This window comes from Phyllobates terribilis, unplaced genomic scaffold (assembly GCF_046119375.1).
Source record: "Phyllobates terribilis strain yellow unplaced genomic scaffold, ASM4611937v1 Scaffold_1__5_contigs__length_1240528914, whole genome shotgun sequence".
NCBI lineage: Eukaryota > Metazoa > Chordata > Amphibia > Anura > Dendrobatidae > Phyllobates > Phyllobates terribilis.
In genome coordinates, this window is record NW_027362761.1 from 803,099,065 (window position 1) to 803,123,551 (window position 24,487).

The 24,487-nt window shown below is 44.3% G+C and overlaps 48 non-coding genes across 48 annotated transcripts; all 48 read left to right on the forward strand.

The window, feature by feature from the left end:
• The first annotated feature begins 483 nt into the window (after window positions 1-483).
• On the forward strand, window positions 484-555 carry TRNAA-UGC (transfer RNA alanine (anticodon UGC)). The gene has a single exon. It is a non-coding gene; the product is annotated as a tRNA-Ala (tRNA).
• A 137-nt stretch (window positions 556-692) lies between these two features.
• TRNAA-CGC (transfer RNA alanine (anticodon CGC)) lies at window positions 693-764 on the forward strand. The gene has a single exon. It is a non-coding gene; the product is annotated as a tRNA-Ala (tRNA).
• A 667-nt stretch (window positions 765-1,431) lies between these two features.
• TRNAA-UGC (transfer RNA alanine (anticodon UGC)) lies at window positions 1,432-1,503 on the forward strand. Its single transcript has one exon. It is a non-coding gene; the product is annotated as a tRNA-Ala (tRNA).
• Window positions 1,504-1,645: 142 nt separating this feature from the next.
• Window positions 1,646-1,717, forward strand: TRNAA-CGC (transfer RNA alanine (anticodon CGC)). The gene has a single exon. It is a non-coding gene; the product is annotated as a tRNA-Ala (tRNA).
• Window positions 1,718-2,384: 667 nt separating this feature from the next.
• On the forward strand, window positions 2,385-2,456 carry TRNAA-UGC (transfer RNA alanine (anticodon UGC)). Its single transcript has one exon. It is a non-coding gene; the product is annotated as a tRNA-Ala (tRNA).
• A 137-nt stretch (window positions 2,457-2,593) lies between these two features.
• On the forward strand, window positions 2,594-2,665 carry TRNAA-CGC (transfer RNA alanine (anticodon CGC)). The gene has a single exon. It is a non-coding gene; the product is annotated as a tRNA-Ala (tRNA).
• Window positions 2,666-3,332: 667 nt separating this feature from the next.
• On the forward strand, window positions 3,333-3,404 carry TRNAA-UGC (transfer RNA alanine (anticodon UGC)). The gene has a single exon. It is a non-coding gene; the product is annotated as a tRNA-Ala (tRNA).
• Window positions 3,405-3,541: 137 nt separating this feature from the next.
• On the forward strand, window positions 3,542-3,613 carry TRNAA-CGC (transfer RNA alanine (anticodon CGC)). Its single transcript has one exon. It is a non-coding gene; the product is annotated as a tRNA-Ala (tRNA).
• Window positions 3,614-4,280: 667 nt separating this feature from the next.
• TRNAA-UGC (transfer RNA alanine (anticodon UGC)) lies at window positions 4,281-4,352 on the forward strand. The gene has a single exon. It is a non-coding gene; the product is annotated as a tRNA-Ala (tRNA).
• Window positions 4,353-4,494: 142 nt separating this feature from the next.
• Window positions 4,495-4,566, forward strand: TRNAA-CGC (transfer RNA alanine (anticodon CGC)). The gene has a single exon. It is a non-coding gene; the product is annotated as a tRNA-Ala (tRNA).
• Window positions 4,567-5,233: 667 nt separating this feature from the next.
• TRNAA-UGC (transfer RNA alanine (anticodon UGC)) lies at window positions 5,234-5,305 on the forward strand. Its single transcript has one exon. It is a non-coding gene; the product is annotated as a tRNA-Ala (tRNA).
• A 137-nt stretch (window positions 5,306-5,442) lies between these two features.
• On the forward strand, window positions 5,443-5,514 carry TRNAA-CGC (transfer RNA alanine (anticodon CGC)). The gene has a single exon. It is a non-coding gene; the product is annotated as a tRNA-Ala (tRNA).
• A 667-nt stretch (window positions 5,515-6,181) lies between these two features.
• TRNAA-UGC (transfer RNA alanine (anticodon UGC)) lies at window positions 6,182-6,253 on the forward strand. The gene has a single exon. It is a non-coding gene; the product is annotated as a tRNA-Ala (tRNA).
• A 137-nt stretch (window positions 6,254-6,390) lies between these two features.
• Window positions 6,391-6,462, forward strand: TRNAA-CGC (transfer RNA alanine (anticodon CGC)). The gene has a single exon. It is a non-coding gene; the product is annotated as a tRNA-Ala (tRNA).
• A 479-nt stretch (window positions 6,463-6,941) lies between these two features.
• TRNAA-UGC (transfer RNA alanine (anticodon UGC)) lies at window positions 6,942-7,013 on the forward strand. The gene has a single exon. It is a non-coding gene; the product is annotated as a tRNA-Ala (tRNA).
• A 137-nt stretch (window positions 7,014-7,150) lies between these two features.
• On the forward strand, window positions 7,151-7,222 carry TRNAA-CGC (transfer RNA alanine (anticodon CGC)). Its single transcript has one exon. It is a non-coding gene; the product is annotated as a tRNA-Ala (tRNA).
• Window positions 7,223-7,889: 667 nt separating this feature from the next.
• On the forward strand, window positions 7,890-7,961 carry TRNAA-UGC (transfer RNA alanine (anticodon UGC)). Its single transcript has one exon. It is a non-coding gene; the product is annotated as a tRNA-Ala (tRNA).
• Window positions 7,962-8,103: 142 nt separating this feature from the next.
• TRNAA-CGC (transfer RNA alanine (anticodon CGC)) lies at window positions 8,104-8,175 on the forward strand. Its single transcript has one exon. It is a non-coding gene; the product is annotated as a tRNA-Ala (tRNA).
• Window positions 8,176-8,842: 667 nt separating this feature from the next.
• TRNAA-UGC (transfer RNA alanine (anticodon UGC)) lies at window positions 8,843-8,914 on the forward strand. The gene has a single exon. It is a non-coding gene; the product is annotated as a tRNA-Ala (tRNA).
• Window positions 8,915-9,051: 137 nt separating this feature from the next.
• On the forward strand, window positions 9,052-9,123 carry TRNAA-CGC (transfer RNA alanine (anticodon CGC)). The gene has a single exon. It is a non-coding gene; the product is annotated as a tRNA-Ala (tRNA).
• A 667-nt stretch (window positions 9,124-9,790) lies between these two features.
• TRNAA-UGC (transfer RNA alanine (anticodon UGC)) lies at window positions 9,791-9,862 on the forward strand. The gene has a single exon. It is a non-coding gene; the product is annotated as a tRNA-Ala (tRNA).
• Window positions 9,863-9,999: 137 nt separating this feature from the next.
• On the forward strand, window positions 10,000-10,071 carry TRNAA-CGC (transfer RNA alanine (anticodon CGC)). Its single transcript has one exon. It is a non-coding gene; the product is annotated as a tRNA-Ala (tRNA).
• A 666-nt stretch (window positions 10,072-10,737) lies between these two features.
• TRNAA-UGC (transfer RNA alanine (anticodon UGC)) lies at window positions 10,738-10,809 on the forward strand. Its single transcript has one exon. It is a non-coding gene; the product is annotated as a tRNA-Ala (tRNA).
• Window positions 10,810-10,946: 137 nt separating this feature from the next.
• Window positions 10,947-11,018, forward strand: TRNAA-CGC (transfer RNA alanine (anticodon CGC)). Its single transcript has one exon. It is a non-coding gene; the product is annotated as a tRNA-Ala (tRNA).
• A 667-nt stretch (window positions 11,019-11,685) lies between these two features.
• TRNAA-UGC (transfer RNA alanine (anticodon UGC)) lies at window positions 11,686-11,757 on the forward strand. The gene has a single exon. It is a non-coding gene; the product is annotated as a tRNA-Ala (tRNA).
• Window positions 11,758-11,894: 137 nt separating this feature from the next.
• On the forward strand, window positions 11,895-11,966 carry TRNAA-CGC (transfer RNA alanine (anticodon CGC)). The gene has a single exon. It is a non-coding gene; the product is annotated as a tRNA-Ala (tRNA).
• Window positions 11,967-12,633: 667 nt separating this feature from the next.
• TRNAA-UGC (transfer RNA alanine (anticodon UGC)) lies at window positions 12,634-12,705 on the forward strand. Its single transcript has one exon. It is a non-coding gene; the product is annotated as a tRNA-Ala (tRNA).
• Window positions 12,706-12,842: 137 nt separating this feature from the next.
• Window positions 12,843-12,914, forward strand: TRNAA-CGC (transfer RNA alanine (anticodon CGC)). Its single transcript has one exon. It is a non-coding gene; the product is annotated as a tRNA-Ala (tRNA).
• A 667-nt stretch (window positions 12,915-13,581) lies between these two features.
• On the forward strand, window positions 13,582-13,653 carry TRNAA-UGC (transfer RNA alanine (anticodon UGC)). The gene has a single exon. It is a non-coding gene; the product is annotated as a tRNA-Ala (tRNA).
• Window positions 13,654-13,795: 142 nt separating this feature from the next.
• On the forward strand, window positions 13,796-13,867 carry TRNAA-CGC (transfer RNA alanine (anticodon CGC)). Its single transcript has one exon. It is a non-coding gene; the product is annotated as a tRNA-Ala (tRNA).
• A 667-nt stretch (window positions 13,868-14,534) lies between these two features.
• Window positions 14,535-14,606, forward strand: TRNAA-UGC (transfer RNA alanine (anticodon UGC)). The gene has a single exon. It is a non-coding gene; the product is annotated as a tRNA-Ala (tRNA).
• An 845-nt stretch (window positions 14,607-15,451) lies between these two features.
• On the forward strand, window positions 15,452-15,523 carry TRNAA-UGC (transfer RNA alanine (anticodon UGC)). Its single transcript has one exon. It is a non-coding gene; the product is annotated as a tRNA-Ala (tRNA).
• Window positions 15,524-16,368: 845 nt separating this feature from the next.
• TRNAA-UGC (transfer RNA alanine (anticodon UGC)) lies at window positions 16,369-16,440 on the forward strand. Its single transcript has one exon. It is a non-coding gene; the product is annotated as a tRNA-Ala (tRNA).
• A 137-nt stretch (window positions 16,441-16,577) lies between these two features.
• Window positions 16,578-16,649, forward strand: TRNAA-CGC (transfer RNA alanine (anticodon CGC)). Its single transcript has one exon. It is a non-coding gene; the product is annotated as a tRNA-Ala (tRNA).
• Window positions 16,650-17,316: 667 nt separating this feature from the next.
• TRNAA-UGC (transfer RNA alanine (anticodon UGC)) lies at window positions 17,317-17,388 on the forward strand. Its single transcript has one exon. It is a non-coding gene; the product is annotated as a tRNA-Ala (tRNA).
• Window positions 17,389-17,530: 142 nt separating this feature from the next.
• On the forward strand, window positions 17,531-17,602 carry TRNAA-CGC (transfer RNA alanine (anticodon CGC)). The gene has a single exon. It is a non-coding gene; the product is annotated as a tRNA-Ala (tRNA).
• Window positions 17,603-18,269: 667 nt separating this feature from the next.
• Window positions 18,270-18,341, forward strand: TRNAA-UGC (transfer RNA alanine (anticodon UGC)). The gene has a single exon. It is a non-coding gene; the product is annotated as a tRNA-Ala (tRNA).
• Window positions 18,342-19,186: 845 nt separating this feature from the next.
• TRNAA-UGC (transfer RNA alanine (anticodon UGC)) lies at window positions 19,187-19,258 on the forward strand. Its single transcript has one exon. It is a non-coding gene; the product is annotated as a tRNA-Ala (tRNA).
• Window positions 19,259-20,103: 845 nt separating this feature from the next.
• On the forward strand, window positions 20,104-20,175 carry TRNAA-UGC (transfer RNA alanine (anticodon UGC)). Its single transcript has one exon. It is a non-coding gene; the product is annotated as a tRNA-Ala (tRNA).
• A 137-nt stretch (window positions 20,176-20,312) lies between these two features.
• TRNAA-CGC (transfer RNA alanine (anticodon CGC)) lies at window positions 20,313-20,384 on the forward strand. Its single transcript has one exon. It is a non-coding gene; the product is annotated as a tRNA-Ala (tRNA).
• Window positions 20,385-21,051: 667 nt separating this feature from the next.
• TRNAA-UGC (transfer RNA alanine (anticodon UGC)) lies at window positions 21,052-21,123 on the forward strand. The gene has a single exon. It is a non-coding gene; the product is annotated as a tRNA-Ala (tRNA).
• A 142-nt stretch (window positions 21,124-21,265) lies between these two features.
• TRNAV-CAC (transfer RNA valine (anticodon CAC)) lies at window positions 21,266-21,337 on the forward strand. Its single transcript has one exon. It is a non-coding gene; the product is annotated as a tRNA-Val (tRNA).
• A 667-nt stretch (window positions 21,338-22,004) lies between these two features.
• TRNAA-UGC (transfer RNA alanine (anticodon UGC)) lies at window positions 22,005-22,076 on the forward strand. Its single transcript has one exon. It is a non-coding gene; the product is annotated as a tRNA-Ala (tRNA).
• A 137-nt stretch (window positions 22,077-22,213) lies between these two features.
• On the forward strand, window positions 22,214-22,285 carry TRNAA-CGC (transfer RNA alanine (anticodon CGC)). Its single transcript has one exon. It is a non-coding gene; the product is annotated as a tRNA-Ala (tRNA).
• A 667-nt stretch (window positions 22,286-22,952) lies between these two features.
• Window positions 22,953-23,024, forward strand: TRNAA-UGC (transfer RNA alanine (anticodon UGC)). The gene has a single exon. It is a non-coding gene; the product is annotated as a tRNA-Ala (tRNA).
• Window positions 23,025-23,161: 137 nt separating this feature from the next.
• On the forward strand, window positions 23,162-23,233 carry TRNAA-CGC (transfer RNA alanine (anticodon CGC)). Its single transcript has one exon. It is a non-coding gene; the product is annotated as a tRNA-Ala (tRNA).
• A 667-nt stretch (window positions 23,234-23,900) lies between these two features.
• Window positions 23,901-23,972, forward strand: TRNAA-UGC (transfer RNA alanine (anticodon UGC)). Its single transcript has one exon. It is a non-coding gene; the product is annotated as a tRNA-Ala (tRNA).
• Window positions 23,973-24,109: 137 nt separating this feature from the next.
• On the forward strand, window positions 24,110-24,181 carry TRNAA-CGC (transfer RNA alanine (anticodon CGC)). Its single transcript has one exon. It is a non-coding gene; the product is annotated as a tRNA-Ala (tRNA).
• Window positions 24,182-24,487: the final 306 nt, after the last annotated feature.

Below are 24,487 nucleotides of genomic sequence, written 5' to 3' on the forward strand. Positions count from 1 at the left end.
CAGTAAAGTGACATAAATGGGAACTGTACTTTCAACCAACTTTGCTTACATCAATAGTACAGGCGAATATAAGAAACTAGGTAATATATATTATCAAACAAATTGGCTTTTTCTCCACTTAACAGCTTATGTTTTCTCAACCCCTGCCTTCTGGATTCACCATCCACTCTGAAAAAAAAGCTCAATTCCATTGTGATCGAAAAGAAAACGTCCCACCAACGCACCGTGGTGTTCCTTTACAAAGCCTTCTATACTTTCTGGCGATGGGAAGGAGGAGGAAGAGTGAGGAGCAATGTGAGAAAACAGGCAGAAAGACCCACGGAAACATTGTGCTGAGCTTAATCGCAAGTCTTTGACCGTAACTCAGAGCTGGATTCACATCTACACTGATTACTATTGCTCTAGAATTTACTCCACACTTCGGCTCCTTTGGTCTGTGCGTTGAGGAATGAAGTCCAGGAAACCTAAGCTCACTCCTTAATTGGGGATGTAGCTCAGTGGTAGAGCGCACGCTTTGCATGTGTGAGGCCCCGGGTTCAATCCCCGGCATCTACATGGCTTGCATTCATGTGCAAGGAATACGCTTCCTACTGTCGCATCTTTTTTCGAACAATTATCTTGTTCCTGAAGTCGCAGTGTCAAATCAGTACTTGTGTGCGCTCTGCTCTACTCTACTCTGCTCACAGACTTTTGGGGATGTAGCTCAGTGGTAGAGCACATGCTTCGCATGTATGAGGTCCTGGGTTCAATCCCCAGCATCTCCAACCTTTTTCAAATATGGCAGCAAATGCTTGGCTAACACACTCAAGCTTAGTGGCAAGACTCCCAAGGAATTTCTGTCACTCAAACCGCTTTTCTTTGGCATTTCACGTAGCAGGAATAGGCTTTTTCTCTTCCAGATTTTAAAGACTGCATACAACCCTACGGCATGGGCAACATTTTACCACTCAGTAAAGTGACATAAATGGGAACTGTACTTTCAACCAACTTTGCTTACATCAATAGTACAGGCGAATATAAGAAACTAGGTAATATATATTATCAAACAAATTGGCTTTTTCTCCACTTAACAGCTTATGTTTTCTCAACCCCTGCCTTCTGGATTCACCATCCACTCTGAAAAAAAAGCTCAATTCCATTGTGATCGAAAAGAAAACGTCCCACCAACACACCGTGGTGTTCCTTTACAAAGCCTTCTATACTTTCTGGCGATGGGAAGGAGGAGGAAGAGTGAGGAGCAATGTGAGAAAACAGGCAGAAAGACCCACGGAAACATTGTGCTGAGCTTAATCGCAAGTCTTTGACCGTAACTCAGAGCTGGATTCACATCTACACTGATTACTATTGCTCTAGAATTTACTCCACACTTCGGCTCCTTTGGTCTGTGCGTTGAGGAATGAAGTCCAGGAAACCTAAACTCACTCCTAAATTGGGGATGTAGCTCAGTGGTAGAGCGCACGCTTTGCATGTGTGAGGTCCCAGGTTCAATCCCCGGCATCTCCATGGCTTGCATTCATGTGCAAGGAATACGCTTCCTACTGTCGCATCTTTTTTCGAACAATTATCTTGTTCCTGAAGTCGCAGTGTCAAATCAGTACTTGTGTGCGCTCTGCTCTTCTCTACTCTACTCTGCTCACAGACTTTTGGGGATGTAGCTCAGTGGTAGAGCGCATGCTTCGCATGTATGAGGGCCTGGGTTCAATCCCCAGCATCTCCAACCTTTTTCAAATATGGCAGCAAATGCTTGGCTAACACACTCAAGCTTAGTGGCAAGACTCCCAAGGAATTTCTGTCACTCAAACCGCTTTTCTTTGGCATTTCACGTAGCAGGAATAGGCTTTTTCTCTTCCAGATTTTAAAGACTGCATACAACCCTACGGCATGGGCAACATTTTACCACTCAGTAAAGTGACATAAATGGGAACTGTACTTTCAACCAACTTTGCTTACATCAATAGTACAGGCGAATATAAGAAACTAGGTAATATATATTATCAAACAAATTGGCTTTTTCTCCACTTAACAGCTTATGTTTTCTCAACCCCTGCCTTCTGGATTCACCATCCACTCTGAAAAAAAAGCTCAATTCCATTGTGATCGAAAAGAAAACGTCCCACCAACACACCGTGGTGTTCCTTTACAAAGCCTTCTATACTTTCTGGCGATGGGAAGGAGGAGGAAGAGTGAGGAGCAATGTGAGAAAACAGGCAGAAAGACCCACGGAAACATTGTGCTGAGCTTAATCGCAAGTCTTTGACCGTAACTCAGAGCTGGATTCACATCTACACTGATTACTATTGCTCTAGAATTTACTCCACACTTCGGCTCCTTTGGTCTGTGCGTTGAGGAATGAAGTCCAGGAAACCTAAGCTCACTCCTAAATTGGGGATGTAGCTCAGTGGTAGAGCGCACGCTTTGCATGTGTGAGGCCCCGGGTTCAATCCCCGGCATCTCCATGGCTTGCATTCATGTGCAAGGAATACGCTTCCTACTGTCGCATCTTTTTTCGAACAATTATCTTGTTCCTGAAGTCGCAGTGTCAAATCAGTACTTGTGTGCGCTCTGCTCTACTCTACTCTGCTCACAGACTTTTGGGGATGTAGCTCAGTGGTAGAGCACATGCTTCGCATGTATGAGGTCCTGGGTTCAATACCCAGCATCTCCAACCTTTTTCAAATATGGCAGCAAATGCCTGGCTAACACACTCAAGCTTAGTGGCAAGACTCCCAAGGAATTTCTGTCACTCAAACCGCTTTTCTTTGGCATTTCACGTAGCAGGAATAGGCTTTTTCTCTTCCAGATTTTAAAGACTGCATACAACCCTACGGCATGGGCAACATTTTACCACTCAGTAAAGTGACATAAATGGGAACTGTACTTTCAACCAACTTTGCTTACATCAATAGTACAGGCGAATATAAGAAACTAGGTAATATATATTATCAAACAAATTGGCTTTTTCTCCACTTAACAGCTTATGTTTTCTCAACCCCTGCCTTCTGGATTCACCATCCACTCTGAAAAAAAAGCTCAATTCCATTGTGATCGAAAAGAAAACGTCCCACCAACACACCGTGGTGTTCCTTTACAAAGCCTTCTATACTTTCTGGCGATGGGAAGGAGGAGGAAGAGTGAGGAGCAATGTGAGAAAACAGGCAGAAAGACCCACGGAAACATTGTGCTGAGCTTAATCGCAAGTCTTTGACCGTAACTCAGAGCTGGATTCACATCTACACTGATTACTATTGCTCTAGAATTTACTCCACACTTCGGCTCCTTTGGTCTGTGCGTTGAGGAATGAAGTCCAGGAAACCTAAGCTCACTCCTAAATTGGGGATGTAGCTCAGTGGTAGAGCGCACGCTTTGCATGTGTGAGGCCCCGGGTTCAATCCCCGGCATCTCCATGGCTTGCATTCATGTGCAAGGAATACGCTTCCTACTGTCGCATCTTTTTTCGAACAATTATCTTGTTCCTGAAGTCGCAGTGTCAAATCAGTACTTGTGTGCGCTCTGCTCTACTCTACTCTGCTCACAGACTTTTGGGGATGTAGCTCAGTGGTAGAGCGCATGCTTCGCATGTATGAGGTCCTGGGTTCAATCCCCAGCATCTCCAACCTTTTTCAAATATGGCAGCAAATGCTTGGCTAACACACTCAAGCTTAGTGGCAAGACTCCCAAGGAATTTCTGTCACTCAAACCGCTTTTCTTTGGCATTTCACGTAGCAGGAATAGGCTTTTTCTCTTCCAGATTTTAAAGACTGCATACAACCCTACGGCATGGGCAACATTTTACCACTCAGTAAAGTGACATAAATGGGAACTGTACTTTCAACCAACTTTGCTTACATCAATAGTACAGGCGAATATAAGAAACTAGGTAATATATATTATCAAACAAATTGGCTTTTTCTCCACTTAACAGCTTATGTTTTCTCAACCCCTGCCTTCTGGATTCACCATCCACTCTGAAAAAAAAGCTCAATTCCATTGTGATCGAAAAGAAAACGTCCCACCAACACACCGTGGTGTTCCTTTACAAAGCCTTCTATACTTTCTGGCGATGGGAAGGAGGAGGAAGAGTGAGGAGCAATGTGAGAAAACAGGCAGAAAGACCCACGGAAACATTGTGCTGAGCTTAATCGCAAGTCTTTGACCGTAACTCAGAGCTGGATTCACATCTACACTGATTACTATTGCTCTAGAATTTACTCCACACTTCGGCTCCTTTGGTCTGTGCGTTGAGGAATGAAGTCCAGGAAACCTAAGCTCACTCCTAAATTGGGGATGTAGCTCAGTGGTAGAGCGCACGCTTTGCATGTGTGAGGCCCCGCGTTCAATCCCCGGCATCTTCATGGCTTGCATTCATGTGCAAGGAATACGCTTCCTACTGTCGCATCTTTTTTCGAACAATTATCTTGTTCCTGAAGTCGCAGTGTCAAATCAGTACTTGTGTGCGCTCTGCTCTTCTCTACTCTACTCTGCTCACAGACTTTTGGGGATGTAGCTCAGTGGTAGAGCGCATGCTTCGCATGTATGAGGGCCTGGGTTCAATCCCCAGCATCTCCAACCTTTTTCAAATATGGCAGCAAATGCTTGGCTAACACACTCAAGCTTAGTGGCAAGACTCCCAAGGAATTTCTGTCACTCAAACCGCTTTTCTTTGGCATTTCACGTAGCAGGAATAGGCTTTTTCTCTTCCAGATTTTAAAGACTGCATACAACCCTACGGCATGGACAACATTTTACCACTCAGTAAAGTGACATAAATGGGAACTGTACTTTCAACCAACTTTGCTTACATCAATAGTACAGGCGAATATAAGAAACTAGGTAATATATATTATCAAACAAATTGGCTTTTTCTCCACTTAACAGCTTATGTTTTCTCAACCCCTGCCTTCTGGATTCACCATCCACTCTGAAAAAAAAGCTCAATTCCATTGTGATCGAAAAGAAAACGTCCCACCAACACACCGTGGTGTTCCTTTACAAAGCCTTCTATACTTTCTGGCGATGGGAAGGAGGAGGAAGAGTGAGGAGCAATGTGAGAAAACAGGCAGAAAGACCCACGGAAACATTGTGCTGAGCTTAATCGCAAGTCTTTGACCGTAACTCAGAGCTGGATTCACATCTACACTGATTACTATTGCTCTAGAATTTACTCCACACTTCGGCTCCTTTGGGCTGTGCGTTGAGGAATGAAGTCCAGGAAACCTAAGCTCACTCCTAAATTGGGGATGTAGCTCAGTGGTAGAGCGCACGCTTTGCATGTGTGAGGCCCCGGGTTCAATCCCCGGCATCTCCATGGCTTGCATTCATGTGCAAGGAATACGCTTCCTACTGTCGCATCTTTTTTCGAACAATTATCTTGTTCCTGAAGTCGCAGTGTCAAATCAGTACTTGTGTGCGCTCTGCTCTACTCTACTCTGCTCACAGACTTTTGGGGATGTAGCTCAGTGGTAGAGCACATGCTTCGCATGTATGAGGTCCTGGGTTCAATCCCCAGCATCTCCAACCTTTTTCAAATATGGCAGCAAATGCCTGGCTAACACACTCAAGCTTAGTGGCAAGACTCCCAAGGAATTTCTGTCACTCAAACCGCTTTTCTTTGGCATTTCACGTAGCAGGAATAGGCTTTTTCTCTTCCAGATTTTAAAGACTGCATACAACCCTACGGCATGGGCAACATTTTACCACTCAGTAAAGTGACATAAATGGGAACTGTACTTTCAACCAACTTTGCTTACATCAATAGTACAGGCGAATATAAGAAACTAGGTAATATATATTATCAAACAAATTGGCTTTTTCTCCACTTAACAGCTTATGTTTTCTCAACCCCTGCCTTCTGGATTCACCATCCACTCTGAAAAAAAAGCTCAATTCCATTGTGATCGAAAAGAAAACGTCCCACCAACACACCGTGGTGTTCCTTTACAAAGCCTTCTATACTTTCTGGCGATGGGAAGGAGGAGGAAGAGTGAGGAGCAATGTGAGAAAACAGGCAGAAAGACCCACGGAAACATTGTGCTGAGCTTAATCGCAAGTCTTTGACCGTAACTCAGAGCTGGATTCACATCTACACTGATTACTATTGCTCTAGAATTTACTTCACACTTCGGCTCCTTTGGTCTGTGTGTTGAGGAATGAAGTCCAGGAAACCTAAGCTCACTCCTAAATTGGGGATGTAGCTCAGTGGTAGAGCGCACGCTTTGCATGTGTGAGGCCCCGGGTTCAATCCCCGGCATCTCCATGGCTTGCATTCATGTGCAAGGAATACGCTTCCTACTGTCGCATCTTTTTTCGAACAATTATCTTGTTCCTGAAGTCGCAGTGTCAAATCAGTACTTGTGTGCGCTCTGCTCTACTCTACTCTGCTCACAGACTTTTGGGGATGTAGCTCAGTGGTAGAGCGCATGCTTCGCATGTATGAGGTCCTGGGTTCAATCCCCAGCATCTCCAACCTTTTTCAAATATGGCAGCATATTTTCAACCAACTTTGCTTACATCAATAGTACAGGCGAATATAAGAAACTAGGTAATATATATTATCAAACAAATTGGCTTTTTCTCCACTTAACAGCTTATGTTTTCTCAACCCCTGCCTTCTGGATTCACCATCCACTCTGAAAAAAAAGCTCAATTCCATTGTGATCGAAAAGAAAACGTCCCACCAACACACTGTGGTGTTCCTTTACAAAGCCTTCTATACTTTCTGGCGATGGGAAGGAGGAGGAAGAGTGAGGAGCAATGTGAGAAAACAGGCAGAAAGACCCACGGAAACATTGTGCTGAGCTTAATCGCAAGTCTTTGACCGTAACTCAGAGCTGGATTCACATCTACACTGATTACTATTGCTCTAGAATTTACTCCACACTTCGGCTCCTTTGGTCTGTGCGTTGAGGAATGAAGTCCAGGAAACCTAAGCTCACTCCTTAATTGGGGATGTAGCTCAGTGGTAGAGCGCACGCTTTGCATGTGTGAGGCCCCGGGTTCAATCCCCGGCATCTCCATGGCTTGCATTCATGTGCAAGGAATACGCTTCCTACTGTCGCATCTTTTTTCGAACAATTATCTTGTTCCTGAAGTCGCAGTGTCAAATCAGTACTTGTGTGCGCTCTGCTCTACTCTACTCTGCTCACAGACTTTTGGGGATGTAGCTCAGTGGTAGAGCACATGCTTCGCATGTATGAGGTCCTGGGTTCAATCCCCAGCATCTCCAACCTTTTTCAAATATGGCAGCAAATGCTTGGCCAACACACTCAAGCTTAGTGGCAAGACTCCCAAGGAATTTCTGTCACTCAAACCGCTTTTCTTTGGCATTTCACGTAGCAGGAATAGGCTTTTTCTCTTCCAGATTTTAAAGACTGCATACAACCCTACGGCATGGGCAACATTTTACCACTCAGTAAAGTGACATAAATGGGAACTGTACTTTCAACCAACTTTGCTTACATCAATAGTACAGGCGAATATAAGAAACTAGGTAATATATATTATCAAACAAATTGGCTTTTTCTCCACTTAACAGCTTATGTTTTCTCAACCCCTGCCTTCTGGATTCACCATCCACTCTGAAAAAAAAGCTCAATTCCATTGTGATCGAAAAGAAAACGTCCCACCAACACACCGTGGTGTTCCTTTACAAAGCCTTCTATACTTTCTGGCGATGGGAAGGAGGAGGAAGAGTGAGGAGCAATGTGAGAAAACAGGCAGAAAGACCCACGGAAACATTGTGCTGAGCTTAATCGCAAGTCTTTGACCGTAACTCAGAGCTGGATTCACATCTACACTGATTACTATTGCTCTAGAATTTACTCCACACTTCGGCTCCTTTGGTCTGTGCGTTGAGGAATGAAGTCCAGGAAACCTAAGCTCACTCCTAAATTGGGGATGTAGCTCAGTGGTAGAGCGCACGCTTTGCATGTGTGAGGCCCCGCGTTCAATCCCCGGCATCTTCATGGCTTGCATTCATGTGCAAGGAATACGCTTCCTACTGTCGCATCTTTTTTCGAACAATTATCTTGTTCCTGAAGTCGCAGTGTCAAATCAGTACTTGTGTGCGCTCTGCTCTTATCTACTCTACTCTGCTCACAGACTTTTGGGGATGTAGCTCAGTGGTAGAGCGCATGCTTCGCATGTATGAGGGCCTGGGTTCAATCCCCAGCATCTCCAACCTTTTTCAAATATGGCAGCAAATGCTTGGCTAACACACTCAAGCTTAGTGGCAAGACTCCCAAGGAATTTCTGTCACTCAAACCGCTTTTCTTTGGCATTTCACGTAGCAGGAATAGGCTTTTTCTCTTCCAGATTTTAAAGACTGCATACAACCCTACGGCATGGACAACATTTTACCACTCAGTAAAGTGACATAAATGGGAACTGTACTTTCAACCAACTTTGCTTACATCAATAGTACAGGCGAATATAAGAAACTAGGTAATATATATTATCAAACAAATTGGCTTTTTCTCCACTTAACAGCTTATGTTTTCTCAACCCCTGCCTTCTGGATTCACCATCCACTCTGAAAAAAAAGCTCAATTCCATTGTGATCGAAAAGAAAACGTCCCACCAACACACCGTGGTGTTCCTTTACAAAGCCTTCTATACTTTCTGGCGATGGGAAGGAGGAGGAAGAGTGAGGAGCAATGTGAGAAAACAGGCAGAAAGACCCACGGAAACATTGTGCTGAGCTTAATCGCAAGTCTTTGACCGTAACTCAGAGCTGGATTCACATCTACACTGATTACTATTGCTCTAGAATTTACTCCACACTTCGGCTCCTTTGGTCTGTGCGTTGAGGAATGAAGTCCAGGAAACCTAAGCTCACTCCTAAATTGGGGATGTAGCTCAGTGGTAGAGCGCACGCTTTGCATGTGTGAGGCCCCGGGTTCAATCCCCGGCATCTCCATGGCTTGCATTCATGTGCAAGGAATACGCTTCCTACTGTCGCATCTTTTTTCGAACAATTATCTTGTTCCTGAAGTCGCAGTGTCAAATCAGTACTTGTGTGCGCTCTGCTCTACTCTACTCTGCTCACAGACTTTTGGGGATGTAGCTCAGTGGTAGAGCACATGCTTCGCATGTATGAGGTCCTGGGTTCAATCCCCAGCATCTCCAACCTTTTTCAAATATGGCAGCAAATGCCTGGCTAACACACTCAAGCTTAGTGGCAAGACTCCCAAGGAATTTCTGTCACTCAAACCGCTTTTCTTTGGCATTTCACGTAGCAGGAATAGGCTTTTTCTCTTCCAGATTTTAAAGACTGCATACAACCCTACGGCATGGGCAACATTTTACCACTCAGTAAAGTGACATAAATGGGAACTGTACTTTCAACCAACTTTGCTTACATCAATAGTACAGGCGAATATAAGAAACTAGGTAATATATATTATCAAACAAATTGGCTTTTTCTCCACTTAACAGCTTATGTTTTCTCAACCCCTGCCTTCTGGATTCACCATCCACTCTGAAAAAAAAGCTCAATTCCATTGTGATCGAAAAGAAAACGTCCCACCAACACACCGTGGTGTTCCTTTACAAAGCCTTCTATACTTTCTGGCGATGGGAAGGAGGAGGAAGAGTGAGGAGCAATGTGAGAAAACAGGCAGAAAGACCCACGGAAACATTGTGCTGAGCTTAATCGCAAGTCTTTGACCGCAACTCAGAGCTGGATTCACATCTACACTGATTACTATTGCTCTAGAATTTACTCCACACTTCGGCTCCTTTGGTCTGTGCGTTGAGGAATGAAGTCCAGGAAACCTAAGCTCACTCCTAAATTGGGGATGTAGCTCTGTGGTAGAGCGCACGCTTTGCATGTGTGAGGCCCCGGGTTCAATCCCCGGCATCTCCATGGCTTGCATTCATGTGCAAGGAATACGCTTCCTACTGTCGCATCTTTTTTCGAACAATTATCTTGTTCCTGAAGTCGCAGTGTAAAATCAGTACTTGTGTGCGCTCTGCTCTACTCTACTCTGCTCACAGACTTTTGGGGATGTAGCTCAGTGGTAGAGCGCATGCTTCGCATGTATGAGGTCCTGGGTTCAATCCCCAGCTTCTCCAACCTTTTTCAAATATGGCAGCAAATGCTTGGCTAACACACTCAAGCTTAGTGGCAAGACTCCCAAGGAATTTCTGTCACTCAAACCGCTTTTCTTTGGCATTTCACGTAGCAGGAATAGGCTTTTTCTCTTCCAGATTTTAAAGACTGCATACAACCCTACGGCATGGGCAACATTTTACCACTCAGTAAAGTGACATAAATGGGAACTGTACTTTCAACCAACTTTGCTTACATCAATAGTACAGGCGAATATAAGAAACTAGGTAATATATATTATCAAACAAATTGGCTTTTTCTCCACTTAACAGCTTATGTTTTCTCAACCCCTGCCTTCTGGATTCACCATCCACTCTGAAAAAAAAGCTCAATTCCATTGTGATCGAAAAGAAAACGTCCCACCAACACACCGTGGTGTTCCTTTACAAAGCCTTCTATACTTTCTGGCGATGGGAAGGAGGAGGAAGAGTGAGGAGAATGTGAGAAAACAGGCAGAAAGACCCACGGAAACATTGTGCTGAGCTTAATCGCAAGTCTTTGACCGTAACTCAGAGCTGGATTCACATCTACACTGATTACTATTGCTCTAGAATTTACTCCACACTTCGGCTCCTTTGGTCTGTGCGTTGAGGAATGAAGTCCAGGAAACCTAAGCTCACTCCTAAATTGGGGATGTAGCTCAGTGGTAGAGTGCACACTTTGCATGTGTGAGGCCCCGGGTTCAATCCCCGGCATCTCCATGGCTTGCATTCATGTGCAAGGAATACGCTTCCTACTGTCGCATCTTTTTTCGAACAATTATCTTGTTCCTGAAGTCGCAGTGTCAAATCAGTACTTGTGTGCGCTCTGCTCTACTCTACTCTGCTCACAGACTTTTGGGGATGTAGCTCAGTGGTAGAGCGCATGCTTCGCATGTATGAGGTCCTGGGTTCAATCCCCAGCATCTCCAACCTTTTTCAAATATGGCAGCAAATGCTTGGCTAACACACTCAAGCTTAGTGGCAAGACTCCCAAGGAATTTCTGTCACTCAAACCGCTTTTCTTTGGCATTTCACGTAGCAGGAATAGGCTTTTTCTCTTCCAGATTTTAAAGACTGCATACAACCCTACGGCATGGGCAACATTTTACCACTCAGTAAAGTGACATAAATGGGAACTGTACTTTCAACCAACTTTGCTTACATCAATAGTACAGGCTAATATAAGAAACTAGGTAATATATATTATCAAACAAATTGGCTTTTTCTCCACTTAACAGCTTATGTTTTCTCAACCCCTGCCTTCTGGATTCACCATCCACTCTGAAAAAAAAGCTCAATTCCATTGTGATCGAAAAGAAAACGTCCCACCAACACACCGTGGTGTTCCTTTACAAAGCCTTCTATACTTTCTGGCGATGGGAAGGAGGAGGAAGAGTGAGGAGCAATGTGAGAAAACAGGCAGAAAGACCCACGGAAACATTGTGCTGAGCTTAATCGCAAGTCTTTGACCGTAACTCAGAGCTGGATTCACATCTACACTGATTACTATTGCTCTAGAATTTACTCCACACTTCGGCTCCTTTGGTCTGTGCGTTGAGGAATGAAGTCCAGGAAACCTAAGCTCACTCCTAAATTGGGGATGTAGCTCAGTGGTAGAGCGCACGCTTTGCATGTGTGAGGCCCCGGGTTCAATCCCCGGCATCTCCATGCCTTGCATTCATGTGCAAGGAATACGATTCCTACTGTCGCATCTTTTTTCGAACAATTATCTTGTTCCTGAAGTCGCAGTGTCAAATCAGTACTTGTGTGCGCTCTGCTCTACTCTACTCTGCTCACAGACTTTTGGGGATGTAGCTCAGTGGTAGAGCACATGCTTCGCATGTATGAGGTCCTGGGTTCAATCCCCAGCATCTCCAACCTTTTTCAAATATGGCAGCAAATGCTTGGCTAACACACTCAAGCTTAGTGGCAAGACTCCCAAGGAATTTCTGTCACTCAAACCGCTTTTCTTTGGCATTTCACGTAGCAGGAATAGGCTTTTTCTCTTCCAGATTTTAAAGACTGCATACAACCCTACGGCATGGGCAACATTTTACCACTCAGTAAAGTGACATAAATGGGAACTGTACTTTCAACCAACTTTGCTTACATCAATAGTACAGGCGAATATAAGAAACTAGGTAATATATATTATCAAACAAATTGGCTTTTTCTCCACTTAACAGCTTATGTTTTCTCAACCCCTGCCTTCTGGATTCACCATCCACTCTGAAAAAAAAGCTCAATTCCATTGTGATCGAAAAGAAAACGTCCCACCAACACACCGTGGTGTTCCTTTACAAAGCCTTCTATACTTTCTGGCGATGGGAAGGAGGAGGAAGAGTGAGGAGCAATGTGAGAAAACAGGCAGAAAGACCCACGGAAACATTGTGCTGAGCTTAATCGCAAGTCTTTGACCGTAACTCAGAGCTGGATTCACATCTACACTGATTACTATTGCTCTAGAATTTACTCCACACTTCGGCTCCTTTGGTCTGTGCGTTGAGGAATGAAGTCCAGGAAACCTAAGCTCACTCCTAAATTGGGGATGTAGCTCAGTGGTAGAGCGCACGCTTTGCATGTGTGAGGCCCCGGGTTCAATCCCCGGCATCTCCATGGCTTGCATTCATGTGCAAGGAATACGCTTCCTACTGTCGCATCTTTTTTCGAACAATTATCTTGTTCCTGAAGTCGCAGTGTCAAATCAGTACTTGTGTGCGCTCTGCTCTACTCTACTCTGCTCACAGACTTTTGGGGATGTAGCTCAGTGGTAGAGCACATGCTTCGCATGTATGAGGTCCTGGGTTCAATCCCCAGCATCTCCAACCTTTTTCAAATATGGCAGCAAATGCTTGGCTAACACACTCAAGCTTAGTGGCAAGACTCCCAAGGAATTTCTGTCACTCAAACCGCTTTTCTTTGGCATTTCACGTAGCAGGAATAGGCTTTTTCTCTTCCAGATTTTAAAGACTGCATACAACCCTACGGCATGGGCAACATTTTACCACTCAGTAAAGTGACATAAATGGGAACTGTACTTTCAACCAACTTTGCTTACATCAATAGTACAGGCGAATATAAGAAACTAGGTAATATATATTATCAAACAAATTGGCTTTTTCTCCACTTAACAGCTTATGTTTTCTCAACCCCTGCCTTCTGGATTCACCATCCACTCTGAAAAAAAAGCTCAATTCCATTGTGATCGAAAAGAAAACGTCCCACCAACACACCGTGGTGTTCCTTTACAAAGCCTTCTATACTTTCTGGCGATGGGATGGAGGAGGAAGAGTGAGGAGCAATGTGAGAAAACAGGCAGAAAGACCCACGGAAACATTGTGCTGAGCTTAATCGCAAGTCTTTGACCGTAACTCAGAGCTGGATTCACATCTACACTGATTACTATTGCTCTAGAATTTACTCCACACTTCGGCTCCTTTGGTCTGTGCGTTGAGGAATGAAGTCCAGGAAACCTAAGCTCACTCCTAAATTGGGGATGTAGCTCAGTGGTAGAGCGCATGCTTTGCATGTGTGAGGCCCCGGGTTCAATCCCCGGCATCTCCATGCCTTGCATTCATGTGCAAGGAATACGATTCCTACTGTCGCGTCTTTTTTCGAACAATTATCTTGTTCCTGAAGTCGCAGTGTCAAATCAGTACTTGTGTGCGCTCTGCTCTTCTCTACTCTACTCTGCTAACAGACTTTTGGGGATGTAGCTCAGTGGTAGAGCGCATGCTTCGCATGTATGAGGGCCTGGGTTCAATCCCCAGCATCTCCAACCTTTTTCAAATATGGCAGCAAATGCTTGGCTAACACACTCAAGCTTAGTGGCAAGACTCCCAAGGAATTTCTGTCACTCAAACCACTTTTCTTTGGCATTTCACGTAGCAGGAATAGGCTTTTTCTCTTCCAGATTTTAAAGACTGCATACAACCCTACGGCATGGGCAACATTTTACCACTCAGTAAAGTGACATAAATGGGAACTGTACTTTCAACCAACTTTGCTTACATCAATAGTACAGGCGAATATAAGAAACTAGGTAATATATATTATCAAACAAATTGGCTTTTTCTCCACTTAACAGCTTATGTTTTCTCAACCCCTGCCTTCTGGATTCACCATCCACTCTGAAAAAAAAGCTCAATTCCATTGTGATCGAAAAGAAAACGTCCCACCAACACACCGTGGTGTTCCTTTACAAAGCCTTCTATACTTTCTGGCAATGGGAAGGAGGAGGAAGAGTGAGGAGCAATGTGAGAAAACAGGCAGAAAGACCCACGGAAACATTGTGCTGAGCTTAATCGCAAGTCTTTGACCGTAACTCAGAGCTGGATTCACATCTACACTGATTACTATTGCTCTAGAATTTACTCCACACTTCGGCTCCTTTGGTCTGTGCGTTGAGGAATGAAGTCCAGGAAACCTAAGCTCACTCCTTAATTGGGGATGTAGCTCAGTGGTAGAGCGCACGCTTTGCATGTGTGAGGCCCCGGGTTCAATCCCCGGCATCTCCATGGCTTGCATTCATGTGCAAGGAATACGCTTCCTACTGTCGCATCTTTTTTCAAACAATTATCTTGTTCCTGAAGTCGCAGTGTCAAATCAGTACTTGTGTGCGCTCTGCTCTACTCTACTCTGCTCACAGACTTTTGGGGATGTAGCTCAGTGGTAGAGCACATGCTTCGCATGTATGAGGTCCTGGGTTCAAGCAGCAAATGCTTGGCTAACACACTCAAGCTTAGTGGCAAGACTCCCAAGGAATTTCTGTCACTCAAACCGCTTTTCTTTGGCATTTCACGTAGCAGGAATAGGCTTTTTCTCTTCCAGATTTTAAAGACTGCATACAACCCTACGGCATGGGCAACATTTTACCACTCAGTAAAGTGACATAAATGGGAACTGTACTTTCAACCAACTTTGCTTACATCAATAGTACAGGCGAATATAAGAAACTAGGTAATATATATTATCAAACAAATTGGCTTTTTCTCCACTTAACAGCTTATGTTTTCTCAACCCCTGCCTTCTGGATTCACCATCCACTCTGAAAAAAAAGCTCAATTCCATTGTGATCGAAAAGAAAACGTCCCACCAACACACCGTGGTGTTCCTTTACAAAGCCTTCTATACTTTCTGGCGATGGGAAGGAGGAGGAAGAGTGAGGAGCAATGTGAGAAAACAGGCAGAAAGACCCACGGAAACATTGTGCTGAGCTTAATCGCAAGTCTTTGACCGTAACTCAGAGCTGGATTCACATCTACACTGATTACTATTGCTCTAGAATTTACTCCACACTTCGGCTCCTTTGGTCTGTGCGTTGAGGAATGAAGTCCAGGAAACCTAAGCTCACTCCTAAATTGGGGATGTAGCTCAGGGGTAGAGCGCACGCTTTGCATGTGTGAGGCCCCGGGTTCAATCCCCGGCATCTCCATGGCTTGCATTCATGTGCAAGGAATACGCTTCCTACTGTCGCATCTTTTTTCGAACAATTATCTTGTTCCTGAAGTCGCAGTGTCAAATCAGTACTTGTGTGCGCTCTGCTCTACTCTACTCTGCTCACAGACTTTTGGGGATGTAGCTCAGTGGTAGAGCACATGTTTCGCATGTATGAGGTCCTGGGTTCAAGCAGCAAATGCTTGGCTAACACACTCAAGCTTAGTGGCAAGACTCCCAAGGAATTTCTGTCACTCAAACCGCTTTTCTTTGGCATTTCACGTAGCAGGAATAGGCTTTTTCTCTTCCAGATTTTAAAGACTGCATACAACCCTACGGCATGGGCAACATTTTACCACTCAGTAAAGTGACATAAATGGGAACTGTACTTTCAACCAACTTTGCTTACATCAATAGTACAGGCGAATATAAGAAACTAGGTAATATATATTATCAAACAAATTGGCTTTTTCTCCACTTAACAGCTTATGTTTTCTCAACCCCTGCCTTCTGGATTCACCATCCACTCTGAAAAAAAAGCTCAATTCCATTGTGATCGAAAAGAAAACGTCCCACCAACACACCGTGGTGTTCCTTTACAAAGCCTTCTATACTTTCTGGCGATGGGAAGGAGGAGGAAGAGTGAGGAGCAATGTGAGAAAACAGGCAGAAAGACCCACGGAAACATTGTGCTGAGCTTAATCGCAAGTCTTTGACCGTAACTCAGAGCTGGATTCACATCTACACTGATTACTATTGCTCTAGAATTTACTCCACACTTCGGCTCCTTTGGTCTGTGCGTTGAGGAATGAAGTCCAGGAAACCTAAGCTCACTCCTAAATTGGGGATGTAGCTCAGGGGTAGAGCGCACGCTTTGCATGTGTGAGGCCCCGGGTTCAATCCCCGGCATCTCCATGGCTTGCATTCATGTGCAAGGAATACGCTTCCTACTGTCGCATCTTTTTTCGAACAATTATCTTGTTCCTGAAGTCGCAGTGTCAAATCAGTACTTGTGTGCGCTCTGCTCTACTCTACTCTGCTCACAGACTTTTGGGGATGTAGCTCAGTGGTAGAGCACATGTTTCGCATGTATGAGGTCCTGGGTTCAATCCCCAGCATCTCCAACCTTTTTCAAATATGGCAGCAAATGCTTGGCTAACACACTCAAGCTTAGTGGCAAGACTCCCAAGGAATTTCTGTCACTCAAACCGCTTTTCTTTGGCATTTCACGTAGCAGGAATAGGCTTTTTCTCTTCCAGATTTTAAAGACTGCATACAACCCTACGGCATGGGCAACATTTTACCACTCAGTAAAGTGACATAAATGGGAACTGTACTTTCAACCAACTTTGCTTACATCAATAGTACAGGCGAATATAAGAAACTAGGTAATATATATTATCAAACAAATTGGCTTTTTCTCCACTTAACAGCTTATGTTTTCTCAACCCCTGCCTTCTGGATTCACCATCCACTCTGAAAAAAAAGCTCAATTCCATTGTGATCGAAAAGAAAACGTCCCACCAACACACCGTGGTGTTCCTTTACAAAGCCTTCTATACTTTCTGGCGATGGGAAGGAGGAGGAAGAGTGAGGAGCAATGTGAGAAAACAGGCAGAAAGACCCACGGAAACATTGTGCTGAGCTTAATCGCAAGTCTTTGACCGTAACTCAGAGCTGGATTCACATCTACACTGATTACTATTGCTCTAGAATTTACTCCACACTTCGGCTCCTTTGGTCTGTGCGTTGAGGAATGAAGTCCAGGAAACCTAAGCTCACTCCTTAATTGGGGATGTAGCTCAGTGGTAGAGCGCATGCTTTGCATGTGTGAGGCCCCGGGTTCAATCCCCGGCATCTCCATGCCTTGCATTCATGTGCAAGGAATACGATTCCTACTGTCGCGTCTTTTTTCGAACAATTATCTTGTTCCTGAAGTCGCAGTGTCAAATCAGTACTTGTGTGCGCTCTGCTCTTCTCTACTCTACTCTGCTAACAGACTTTTGGGGATGTAGCTCAGTGGTAGAGCGCATGCTTCGCATGTATGAGGGCCTGGGTTCAATCCCCAGCATCTCCAACCTTTTTCAAATATGGCAGCAAATGCTTGGCTAACACACTCAAGCTTAGTGGCAAGACTCCCAAGGAATTTCTGTCACTCAAACCACTTTTCTTTGGCATTTCACGTAGCAGGAATAGGCTTTTTCTCTTCCAGATTTTAAAGACTGCATACAACCCTACGGCATGGGCAACATTTTACCACTCAGTAAAGTGACATAAATGGGAACTGTACTTTCAACCAACTTTGCTTACATCAATAGTACAGGCGAATATAAGAAACTAGGTAATATATATTATCAAACAAATTGGCTTTTTCTCCACTTAACAGCTTATGTTTTCTCAACCCCTGCCTTCTGGATTCACCATCCACTCTGAAAAAAAAGCTCAATTCCATTGTGATCGAAAAGAAAACGTCCCACCAACACACCGTGGTGTTCCTTTACAAAGCCTTCTATACTTTCTGGCAATGGGAAGGAGGAGGAAGAGTGAGGAGCAATGTGAGAAAACAGGCAGAAAGACCCACGGAAACATTGTGCTGAGCTTAATCGCAAGTCTTTGACCGTAACTCAGAGCTGGATTCACATCTACACTGATTACTATTGCTCTAGAATTTACTCCACACTTCGGCTCCTTTGGTCTGTGCGTTGAGGAATGAAGTCCAGGAAACCTAAGCTCACTCCTTAATTGGGGATGTAGCTCAGTGGTAGAGCGCACGCTTTGCATGTGTGAGGCCCCGGGTTCAATCCCCGGCATCTCCATGGCTTGCATTCATGTGCAAGGAATACGCTTCCTACTGTCGCATCTTTTTTCAAACAATTATCTTGTTCCTGAAGTCGCAGTGTCAAATCAGTACTTGTGTGCGCTCTGCTCTACTCTACTCTGCTCACAGACTTTTGGGGATGTAGCTCAGTGGTAGAGCACATGCTTCGCATGTATGAGGTCCTGGGTTCAAGCAGCAAATGCTTGGCTAACACACTCAAGCTTAGTGGCAAGACTCCCAAGGAATTTCTGTCACTCAAACCGCTTTTCTTTGGCATTTCACGTAGCAGGAATAGGCTTTTTCTCTTCCAGATTTTAAAGACTGCATACAACCCTACGGCATGGGCAACATTTTACCACTCAGTAAAGTGACATAAATGGGAACTGTACTTTCAACCAACTTTGCTTACATCAATAGTACAGGCGAATATAAGAAACTAGGTAATATATATTATCAAACAAATTGGCTTTTTCTCCACTTAACAGCTTATGTTTTCTCAACCCCTGCCTTCTGGATTCACCATCCACTCTGAAAAAAAAGCTCAATTCCATTGTGATCGAAAAGAAAACGTCCCACCAACACACCGTGGTGTTCCTTTACAAAGCCTTCTATACTTTCTGGCGATGGGAAGGAGGAGGAAGAGTGAGGAGCAATGTGAGAAAACAGGCAGAAAGACCCACGGAAACATTGTGCTGAGCTTAATCGCAAGTCTTTGACCGTAACTCAGAGCTGGATTCACATCTACACTGATTACTATTGCTCTAGAATTTACTCCACACTTCGGCTCCTTTGGTCTGTGCGTTGAGGAATGAAGTCCAGGAAACCTAAGCTCACTCCTAAATTGGGGATGTAGCTCAGGGGTAGAGCGCACGCTTTGCATGTGTGAGGCCCCGGGTTCAATCCCCGGCATCTCCATGGCTTGCATTCATGTGCAAGGAATACGCTTCCTACTGTCGCATCTTTTTTCGAACAATTATCTTGTTCCTGAAGTCGCAGTGTCAAATCAGTACTTGTGTGCGCTCTGCTCTACTCTACTCTGCTCACAGACTTTTGGGGATGTAGCTCAGTGGTAGAGCACATGTTTCGCATGTATGAGGTCCTGGGTTCAAGCAGCAAATGCTTGGCTAACACACTCAAGCTTAGTGGCAAGACTCCCAAGGAATTTCTGTCACTCAAACCGCTTTTCTTTGGCATTTCACGTAGCAGGAATAGGCTTTTTCTCTTCCAGATTTTAAAGACTGCATACAACCCTACGGCATGGGCAACATTTTACCACTCAGTAAAGTGACATAAATGGGAACTGTACTTTCAACCAACTTTGCTTACATCAATAGTACAGGCGAATATAAGAAACTAGGTAATATATATTATCAAACAAATTGGCTTTTTCTCCACTTAACAGCTTATGTTTTCTCAACCCCTGCCTTCTGGATTCACCATCCACTCTGAAAAAAAAGCTCAATTCCATTGTGATCGAAAAGAAAACGTCCCACCAACACACCGTGGTGTTCCTTTACAAAGCCTTCTATACTTTCTGGCGATGGGAAGGAGGAGGAAGAGTGAGGAGCAATGTGAGAAAACAGGCAGAAAGACCCACGGAAACATTGTGCTGAGCTTAATCGCAAGTCTTTGACCGTAACTCAGAGCTGGATTCACATCTACACTGATTACTATTGCTCTAGAATTTACTCCACACTTCGGCTCCTTTGGTCTGTGCGTTGAGGAATGAAGTCCAGGAAACCTAAGCTCACTCCTAAATTGGGGATGTAGCTCAGTGGTAGAGCGCACGCTTTGCATGTGTGAGGCCCTGGGTTCAATCCCCGGCATCTCCCTGGCTTGCATTCATGTGCAAGGAATACGCTTCCTACTGTCGCATCTTTTTTCGAACAATTATCTTGTTCCTGAAGTCGCAGTGTCAAATCAGTACTTGTGTGCGCTCTGCTCTACTCTACTCTGCTCACAGACTTTTGGGGATGTAGCTCAGTGGTAGAGCACATGCTTCGCATGTATGAGGTCCTGGGTTCAATCCCCAGCATCTCCAACCTTTTTCAAATATGGCAGCAAATGCTTGGCTAACACACTCAAGCTTAGTGGCAAGACTCCCAAGGAATTTCTGTCACTCAAACCGCTTTTCTTTGGCATTTCACGTAGCAGGAATAGGCTTTTTCTCTTCCAGATTTTAAAGACTGCATACAACCCTACGGCATGGGCAACATTTTACCACTCAGTAAAGTGACATAAATGGGAACTGTACTTTCAACCAACTTTGCTTACATCAATAGTACAGGCGAATATAAGAAACTAGGTAATATATATTATCAAACAAATTGGCTTTTTCTCCACTTAACAGCTTATGTTTTCTCAACCCCTGCCTTCTGGATTCACCATCCACTCTGAAAAAAAAGCTCAATTCCATTGTGATCGAAAAGAAAACGTCCCACCAACACACCGTGGTGTTCCTTTACAAAGCCTTCTATACTTTCTGGCGATGGGAAGGAGGAGGAAGAGTGAGGAGCAATGTGAGAAAACAGGCAGAAAGACCCACGGAAACATTGTGCTGAGCTTAATCGCAAGTCTTTGACCGTAACTCAGAGCTGGATTCACATCTACACTGATTACTATTGCTCTAGAATTTACTCCACACTTCGGCTCCTTTGGTCTGTGCGTTGAGGAATGAAGTCCAGGAAACCTAAGCTCACTCCTAAATTGGGGATGTAGCTCAGTGGTAGAGCGCACGCTTTGCATGTGTGAGGCCCCGCGTTCAATCCCCGGCATCTTCATGGCTTGCATTCATGTGCAAGGAATACGCTTCCTACTGTCGCATCTTTTTTCGAACAATTATCTTGTTCCTGAAGTCGCAGTGTCAAATCAGTACTTGTGTGCGCTCTGCTCTTCTCTACTCTACTCTGCTCACAGACTTTTGGGGATGTAGCTCAGTGGTAGAGCGCATGCTTCACATGTATGAGGGCCTGGGTTCAATCCCCAGCATCTCCAACCTTTTTCAAATATGGCAGCAAATGCTTGGCTAACACACTCAAGCTTAGTGGCAAGACTCCCAAGGAATTTCTGTCACTCAAACCGCTTTTCTTTGGCATTTCACGTAGCAGGAATAGGCTTTTTCTCTTCCAGATTTTAAAGACTGCATACAACCCTACGGCATGGGCAACATTTTACCACTCAGTAAAGTGACATAAATGGGAACTGTACTTTCAACCAACTTTGCTTACATCAATAGTACAGGCGAATATAAGAAACTAGGTAATATATATTATCAAACAAATTGGCTTTTTCTCCACTTAACAGCTTATGTTTTCTCAACCCCTGCCTTCTGGATTCACCATCCACTCTGAAAAAAAAGCTCAATTCCATTGTGATCGAAAAGAAAACGTCCCACCAACACACCGTGGTGTTCCTTTACAAAGCCTTCTATACTTTCTGGCGATGGGAAGGAGGAGGAAGAGTGAGGAGCAATGTGAGAAAACAGGCAGAAAGACCCACGGAAACATTGTGCTGAGCTTAATCGCAAGTCTTTGACCGTAACTCAGAGCTGGATTCACATCTACACTGATTACTATTGCTCTAGAATTTACTCCACACTTCGGCTCCTTTGGTCTGTGCGTTGAGGAATGAAGTCCAGGAAACCTAAGCTCACTCCTAAATTGGGGATGTAGCTCAGTGGTAGAGCGCACGCTTTGCATGTGTGAGGCCCCGGGTTCAATCCCCGGCATCTCCATGGCTTGCATTCATGTGCAAGGAATACGCTTCCTACTGTCGCATCTTTTTTCGAACAATTATCTTGTTCCTGAAGTCGCAGTGTCAAATCAGTACTTGTGTGCGCTCTGCTCTACTCTACTCTGCTCACAGACTTTTGGGGATGTAGCTCAGTGGTAGAGCACATGCTTCGCATGTATGAGGTCCTGGGTTCGATCCCCAGCATCTCCAACCTTTTTCAAATATGGCAGCAAATGCCTGGCTAACACACTCAAGCTTAGTGGCAAGACTCCCAAGGAATTTCTGTCACTCAAACCGCTTTTCTTTGGCATTTCACGTAGCAGGAATAGGCTTTTTCTCTTCCAGATTTTAAAGACTGCATACAACCCTACGGCATGGGCAACATTTTACCACTCAGTAAAGTGACATAAATGGGAACTGTACTTTCAACCAACTTTGCTTACATCAATAGTACAGGCGAATATAAGAAACTAGGTAATATATATTATCAAACAAATTGGCTTTTTCTCCACTTAACAGCTTATGTTTTCTCAACCCCTGCCTTCTGGATTCACCATCCACTCTGAAAAAAAAGCTCAATTCCATTGTGATCGAAAAGAAAACGTCCCACCAACACACCGTGGTGTTCCTTTACAAAGCCTTCTATACTTTCTGGCGATGGGAAGGAGGAGGAAGAGTGAGGAGCAATGTGAGAAAACAGGCAGAAAGACCCACGGAAACATTGTGCTGAGCTTAATCGCAAGTCTTTGACCGTAACTCAGAGCTGGATTCACATCTACACTGATTACTATTGCTCTAGAATTTACTCCACACTTCGGCTCCTTTGGTCTGTGCGTAGAGGAATGAAGTCCAGGAAACCTAAGCTCACTCCTAAATTGGGGATGTAGCTCTGTGGTAGAGCGCACGCTTTGCATGTGTGAGGCCCCGGGTTCAATCCCCGGCATCTCCATGGCTTGCATTCATGTGCAAGGAATACGCTTCCTACTGTCGCATCTTTTTTCGAACAATTATCTTGTTCCTGAAGTCGCAGTGTCAAATCAGTACTTGTGTGCGCTCTGCTCTACTCTACTCTGCTCATAGACTTTTGGGGATGTAGCTCAGTGGTAGAGCACATGCTTCGCATGTATGAGGTCCTGGGTTCAATCCCCAGCATCTCCAACCTTTTTCAAATATGGCAGCAAATGCTTGGCTAACACACTCAAGCTTAGTGGCAAGACTCCCAAGGAATTTCTGTCACTCAAACCGCTTTTCTTTGGCATTTCACGTAGCAGGAATAGGCTTTTTCTCTTCCAGATTTTAAAGACTGCATACAACCCTACGGCATGGGCAACATTTTACCACTCAGTAAAGTGACATAAATGGGAACTGTACTTTCAACCAACTTTGCTTACATCAATAGTACAGGCGAATATAAGAAACTAGGTAATATATATTATCAAACAAATTGGCTTTTTCTCCACTTAACAGCTTATGTTTTCTCAACCCCTGCCTTCTGGATTCACCATCCACTCTGAAAAAAAAGCTCAATTCCATTGTGATCGAAAAGAAAACGTCCCACCAACACACCGTGGTGTTCCTTTACAAAGCCTTCTATACTTTCTGGCGATGGGAAGGAGGAGGAAGAGTGAGGAGCAATGTGAGAAAACAGGCAGAAAGACCCACGGAAACATTGTGCTGAGCTTAATCGCAAGTCTTTGACCGTAACTCAGAGCTGGATTCACATCTACACTGATTACTATTGCTCTAGAATTTACTCCACACTTCGGCTCCTTTGGTCTGTGCGTTGAGGAATGAAGTCCAGGAAACCTAAGCTCACTCCTAAATTGGGGATGTAGCTCAGAGGTAGAGCGCACGCTTTGCATGTGTAAGGCCCCGGGTTCAATCCCCGGCATCTCCATGGCTTGCATTCATGTGCAAGGAATACGCTTCCTACTGTCGCCTCTTTTTTTGAACAATTATCTTGTTCCTGAAGTCGCAGTGTCAAATCAGTACTTGTGTGCGCTCTGCTCTACTCTACTCTGCTCACAGACTTTTGGGGATGTAGCTCAGTGGTAGAGCACATGCTTCGCATGTATGAGGTCCTGGGTTCAATCCCCAGCATCTCCAACCTTTTACAAATATGGCAGCAAATGCTTGGCTAACACACTCAAGCTTAGTGGCAAGACTCCCAAGGAATTTCTGTCACTCAAACCGCTTTTCTTTGGCATTTCACGTAGCAGGAATAGGCTTTTTCTCTTCCAGATTTTAAAGACTGCATACAACCCTACGGCATGGGCAACATTTTACCACTCAGTAAAGTGACATAAATGGGAACTGTACTTTCAACCAACTTTGCTTACATCAATAGTACAGGCGAATATAAGAAACTAGGTAATATATATTATCAAACAAATTGGCTTTTTCTCCACTTAA